This window comes from Cherax quadricarinatus, chromosome 66 (genome assembly GCF_038502225.1).
Source record: "Cherax quadricarinatus isolate ZL_2023a chromosome 66, ASM3850222v1, whole genome shotgun sequence".
NCBI lineage: Eukaryota > Metazoa > Arthropoda > Malacostraca > Decapoda > Parastacidae > Cherax > Cherax quadricarinatus.
Genome location: NC_091357.1, coordinates 18,927,048 through 18,933,047, shown reverse-complemented (window position 1 = coordinate 18,933,047; position 6,000 = coordinate 18,927,048). Strand labels below are relative to the sequence as shown.

Here is a 6,000-nt window from a genome sequence, read left to right as displayed (position 1 = left end):
GAAAGGGAGATGGGGGAGGAAATGCAGATGGAAAGGGAGATGCAGAAGGAGATGCAGAGGGAGATGCAGAGGGACATGGAGATAGAGATGGAGAGGAAGAGGGAGATGGAGAGGGACATGGAGAAGGAGAGAGATAGAGATGGAGAGGGAGATAGAGATGGAGAGGGAGATAGAGATGGAGAGGGAGAGGAAGATGATGAAAGGTGAGGTGAGAGAGGTAGCCCGGGGCAGCCATGTTTGGTCAGCAGCTGCTGCTGTCTTGAGCACAGGTTAGCACGTGCTGTCCTCCAGCTCCGCACCCCGCCACATGGTGAGCTGCCTTCCTCAAGGTGCTCATTAAGATCACGCCACACCTGGCTGTCAAGACCACGCCACGCTTGGCTGTCAGGACCACGAAACACCTGGCTGTCAGGACCACGCCACGCTTAGCTGTCAGGACCACGAAACACCTGGCTGTCAGGACCACGCCACGCTTGGCTGTCAGGACCACGAAACACCTGGCTGTCGGGACCACACCACACCTGGCTGACAAGACCACACCTGGCTGTCAAGACCACACCTGGCTGTCAGGACCACACCACATCTGGCTATCAAGACCACTCCACACTTGGCTGTCAAGACCATTCCACACCTGACTGTTAAGACCACACTTGGCTGTCAAGACCATGCCACGCCTGGCTGTCAAGACCACGCCACACCTGGCTGTCAGGACCACGAAACACCTGGCTATCAGCACCACACCACACCTGGCTGTCAGCACCACACCACACCTGGCTGTCAGGACCACACCACACCTGGCTGTCAAGACCACACCTGGCTGTCAGAACCACATCACATCTGGCTATCAAGACCACTCCACACCTGGCTGTCAAGACCATTCCACACCTGACTGTTAAGACCACACTTGGCTGTCAAGACCATGCCACACCTGGCTGTCAAGACCACTCCACACCTAGCTGTCAGGACCACGCCACATCTGGCTGTCAGTACCACTCCACACCTGGCAGTCAGGACCACACCACACCTGGCTGTCAGATATCTGAGGTCAGGTCATGGTATCACATCTCTGAGGTGAGGTCATGGCCTCACATCTCTGAGGTCAGGTCATGGCCTCACATCTCCGAGGTCAGGTCATGACCTCACATCTCCGAGGTCAGGTCATGACCTCATATCTCAGGTCAGGTCATGACCTCGCATCTCCGAGGTCAGGTCATGACCTCATATCTCAGGTCAGGTCATGACCTCACATCTCCGAGATCAGGTCATGACCTCACATCTCCGAGGTCAGATCATGACCTCACATCTCCGAGGTCAGGTCATGACCTCACATCTCCGAGGTCAGGTCATGACCTCACATCTCCGAGGTCAGGTCATGACCTCACATCTCCGAGGTCAGATCATGACCTCACATCTCCGAGGTCAGGTCATGACCTCGCATCTCCGAGGTCAGGTCATGACCTCATATCTCAGGTCAGGTCATGACCTCACATCTCCGAGGTCAGGTCATGACATCACATCTCCGAGGTCAGGTCATGACCTCACATCTCCGAGGTCAGGTCATGACCTCACATCTCCGAGGTCAGGTCATGACCTCACATCTCCGAGGTCAGGTCATGACCTCACATCTCCGAGGTCAGGTCATGACCTCATATCTCAGGTCAGGTCATGGCCTCATATCTCAGGTCAGGTGGTAACATCTCACACTCATCACCTAGCTGTCAGTAGTATCCTGGGTATAGTAGAGTGTTGTGGGTGGCATCCTGGGGAGACGCATAAAGCCACACTGCCTGGCTTACTGGCATTGTCCTGGCTTACTGGCATTACCCTGGCTTACTGGCATTACCCTGGCTTACTGGCATTACCCAGGCTTACTGGTGTTGTCCTGGCTTACTGGTGTTGTCCTGGCTTATTGGTGTTCTCCTGGCTTACTGGTGTTGTCCTGGCTTACTGGTGTTGTCCTGGTTTACTGGTGTTGTCCTGGCTTACTGGTGTTGTCCTGGCTTACTGGCGTTGTCCTGGCTTACTGGCGTATGGGGGTTAGAAATCTTTTGCTCAGGTACTCTCACATTTCTCAGTGCGTCATCAGGAGCTATCCAAAGTTCAGGAGCAACAACTGAAGGAATGAGGGGAAATATTTCTGAGAGTAGCACAGTGTGGGTGTGTCACCTTCCGCAGCCTCTCTCGGAATCCGAGAGAGGCACATGGAGATGTATTCTGGTTTGAATCTTGCGTCTGGAACGTGGCGAGTGTTGTTGTGTAGAGATGTTCGTCGTGTAGTGCCGGCAGCGCGCGCATGGCCGCCCCGGGTCAGTAGTAAGTTGACCGTCATTGAGGGAAGGTGTTGCTCGCTCTCTCTCTTCCCACCCAACACTGAATGCTTCTCTATTTGCATCTTTCCCGGTGATTTCAAAAAACAAATCGAACCGTAGACATGTCGTAATCCCCGCACATCAGCAACACCTGGATTTATCTAGTCTCTCTTAGTCACATAGGTGAGTGGTCCTTTTTCCCTTATATATAAATCAGTGTTACTTGTGTGGACGTGTTATGGGCGTGTCACAACACGTTCACTCTTGTATTTCTCAATATTAAGGAAAATGAACGTTTATGAAGGGTGCCTTGATGAGAGCGAAGGGCTCTTGATAATGGGAGTTTGATCTACTCTCTCCTTTGACTCATTACCTCGTGTTTGCTTGCAGTAACAGCCTGGTTGATCAGTTCCTGATTCACCACGAGGCCTGGTCACAGGCCGGGCCGTGGGGGCGTTGACCCCCGCAAGGAGCCTAGCAAGGAACCTAGCAAGGAGCTTAGCAAGGAGCCTAGCAAGGAACCTAGCAAGGGGCCTTGCAAGGAACCTAGCAAGGAGCCTAGCAAGGAGCCTAGCAAGGAACCTAGCAAGGAGCCTAGCAAGGAACCTAGCAAGGAACCTAGCAAGGAGCCTTGCAAGGAACCTAGCAAGGAACCTAGCAAGGAACCTAGCAAAGAACCTAGCAAGGAACCTAGCAAGGAGCCTAGCAAGGCGCCTAGCAAGGAACCTAGCAAGGAGCCTAGCAAGGAACCTAGCAAGGAACCTAGCAAGGAACCTAGCAAGGAACCTAGCAAGGAACCTAGTGAGGAGCCTAGCAAGGAACCTAGCAATGAACCTAGCAAGGAGCCTAGCAAGGAACCTAGCAAGGAACCTAGCAAGGAACCTAGTAAGGAACCTAGCAAGGAACCTAGCAAGGAACCTAGCAAGGAACCTTGCAAGGAACCTAGCAAGAAGCCTAGCAAGGAACTTAGCAAGGAACCTAGCAAGGAAGCTAGCAAGGAGCCTTGCAAGAAGCCTTGCAAGAAGCCTAGCAAGAAGCCTTGCAAGAAGCCTAGCAAGGAAGCTAGCAAGGAACCTAGCAAGGAACCTAGCAAGGAGCCTTGCAAAAAGCCTAGCAAGGAACCTAGAATTTCTTTCATCTCCTAGTTTAAGTGATGTTAATTACCTTAAGTGTTTGTGTGTTGACCACAAGTGTTGCTAGTGGAAATCTGTGTTGACGTTGCCTGTGTTTTTAGATAAGATTTTAATAGGATTTTTAACCCAGGGGAGGGTTAGCCACCCGGGATAACCCAGGGGAGGGTTAGCCACCCGGGATAACCCAGGGGAGGGTTAGCCACCCGGGATAACCCAGGGGAGGGTTAGCCACCCGGGGTAACCCAGGGGAGGGTTAGCCACCCGGGATAACCCAGGGGAGGGTTAGCCACCCGGGATAACCCAGGGGAGGGTTAGCCACCCGGGATAACCCAGGGGAGGGTTAGCCACCCGGGGTAACCCAGGGGAGGGTTAGCCACCCGGGATAACCCAGGGGAGGGTTAGCCACCCGGGGTAACCCAGGGGAGGGTTAGCCACCCGGGATAACCCAGGGGAGGGTTAGCCACCCGGGGTAACCCAGGGGAGGGTTAGCCACCCGGGATAACCCAGGGGAGGGTTAGCCACCCGGGATAACCCAGGGGAGGGTTAGCCACCCGCGATAACCCAGGGGAGGGTTAGCCACCCGGGGTAACCCAGGGGAGGGTTAGCCACCCGGGATAACCCAGGGGAGGGTTAGCCACCCGGGGTAACCCAGGGGAGAGTTAGCCACCCGGGATAACCCAGGGGAGGGTTAGCCACCCGGGATAACCCAGGGGAGGGTTAGCCACCCGGGATAACCCAGGGGAGGGTTAGCCACCCGGGGTAACCCAGGGGAGGGTTAGCCACCCGGGATAACCCAGGGGAGGGTTAGCCACCCGGGGTAACCCAGGGGAGAGTTAGCCACCCGGGATAACCCAGGGGAGGGTTAGCCACCCGGGATAACCCAGGGGAGGGTTAGCCACCCGGGATAACCCAGGGGAGGGTTAGCCACCCGGGGTAACCCAGGGGAGGGTTAGCCACCCGGGATAACCCAGGGGAGGGTTAGCCACCCGGGATAACCCAGGGGAGGGTTAGCCACCCGGGATGACCCAGGGGAGGGTTAGCCACCCGGGATAACCCAGGGGAGGGTTAGCCACCCGGGGTAACCCAGGGGAGGGTTAGCCACCCGGGATAACCCAGGGGAGGGTTAGCCACCCGGGGTAACCCAGGGGAGGGTTAGCCACCCGGGATAACCCAGGGGAGGGTTAGCCACCCGGGATAACCCAGGGGAGGGTTAGCCACCCGGGATGACCCAGGGGAGGGTTAGCCACCCGGGATAACCCAGGGGAGGGTTAGCCACCCGGGGTAACCCAGGGGAGGGTTAGCCACCCGGGATAACCCAGGGGAGGGTTAGCCACCCGGGATAACCCAGGGGAGGGTTAGCCACCCGGGATGACCCAGGGGAGGGTTAGCCACCCGGGATAACCCAGGGGAGGGTTAGCCACCCGGGGTAACCCAGGGGAGAGTTAGCCACCCGGGATAACCCAGGGGAGGGTTAGCCACCCGGGATAACCCAGGGGAGGGTTAGCCACCCGGGGTAACCCAGGGGAGGGTTAGCCACCCGGGATAACCCAGGGGAGGGTTAGCCACCCAGGATAACCCAGGGGAGGGTTAGCCACCCGGGATAACCCAGGGGAGGGTTAGTCACCCAGGATAACCCAGGGGAGGGTTAGCCACCCGGGATAACCCAGGGGAGGGTTAGCCACCCGGGATAACCCAGGGGAGGGTTAGCCACCCGGGATGACCCAGGGGAGGGTTAGCCACACGGGATGACCCAGGGGAGGGTTAGCCACCCGGGATGACCCAGAGGAGGGTTAGCCACCCAGGATGACCCAGGGGAGGGTTAGCCACCCGGGATGACCCAGGGGAGGGTTAGCCACCCGGGATAACCCAGGGGAGGGTTAGCCACCCGGGATAACCCAAGGGAGGGTTAGCCACTCGGGATGACCCAGGGGAGGACTAGCCACCCGGGATGACCCAGGGGAGGGTTAGCCACCCAGGATAACCCAGGGGAGGGTTAGCCACCCAGGATAACCCAGGGGAGGGTTAGCCACCCGGGATAATCCAGGGGAGGGTTAGCCACCCAGGATAACCCAGGGGAGGGTTGGCCACCCGGGATGACCCAGGGGAGGGTTAGCCACCCAGGATAACCCAGGGGACGGTTAGCCACCCGGGCTGGCCCAGGGGAGGGTTAGCCACCCGGGATGACCCAGGGGAGGGTTAGCCACCCGGGATGACCCAGGGGAGGGTTAGCCACCCGGGATGACCCAGGGGAGGGTTAGCCACTCGGGATAACCCAGGGGAGGGTTAGCCACCCAGGATAACCCAGGGGAGGGTTAGCCACTCGGGATAACCCAGGGGAGGTTTAGCAACTCCGGATAACCCAGGGGAGTGTTAGCCACCCAGGATAACCCAGGGGAGGGTTAGCCACTCGGGATAACCCAGGGGAGGGTTAGGCACCCAGGATAACCCAGAGGAGGGTTAGCCACCCAGGATAACCCAGGGGAGGGTTAGCCACCCAGGATAACCCAGGGGAGAGTTAGCCACTCGGGATAACCCAGGGGAGGGTTAGCCACTCGGGA

At 57.7% G+C, this 6,000-nt stretch overlaps 1 protein-coding gene across 1 annotated transcript in view; it reads left to right on the top strand.

The window, feature by feature from the left end:
• The first annotated feature begins 2,327 nt into the window (after nucleotides 1-2,327).
• LOC128704154 (protein tincar) overlaps nucleotides 2,328-6,000 on the top strand; it is a 127,122-nt gene continuing 123,449 nt past the window's right edge. Inside the window, exon 1 of the mRNA XM_070099170.1 lies at nucleotides 2,328-2,492. The gene's annotated coding sequence lies outside the window, so the exon portion shown is untranslated. The remainder of the gene's footprint in view (nucleotides 2,493-6,000) is intronic.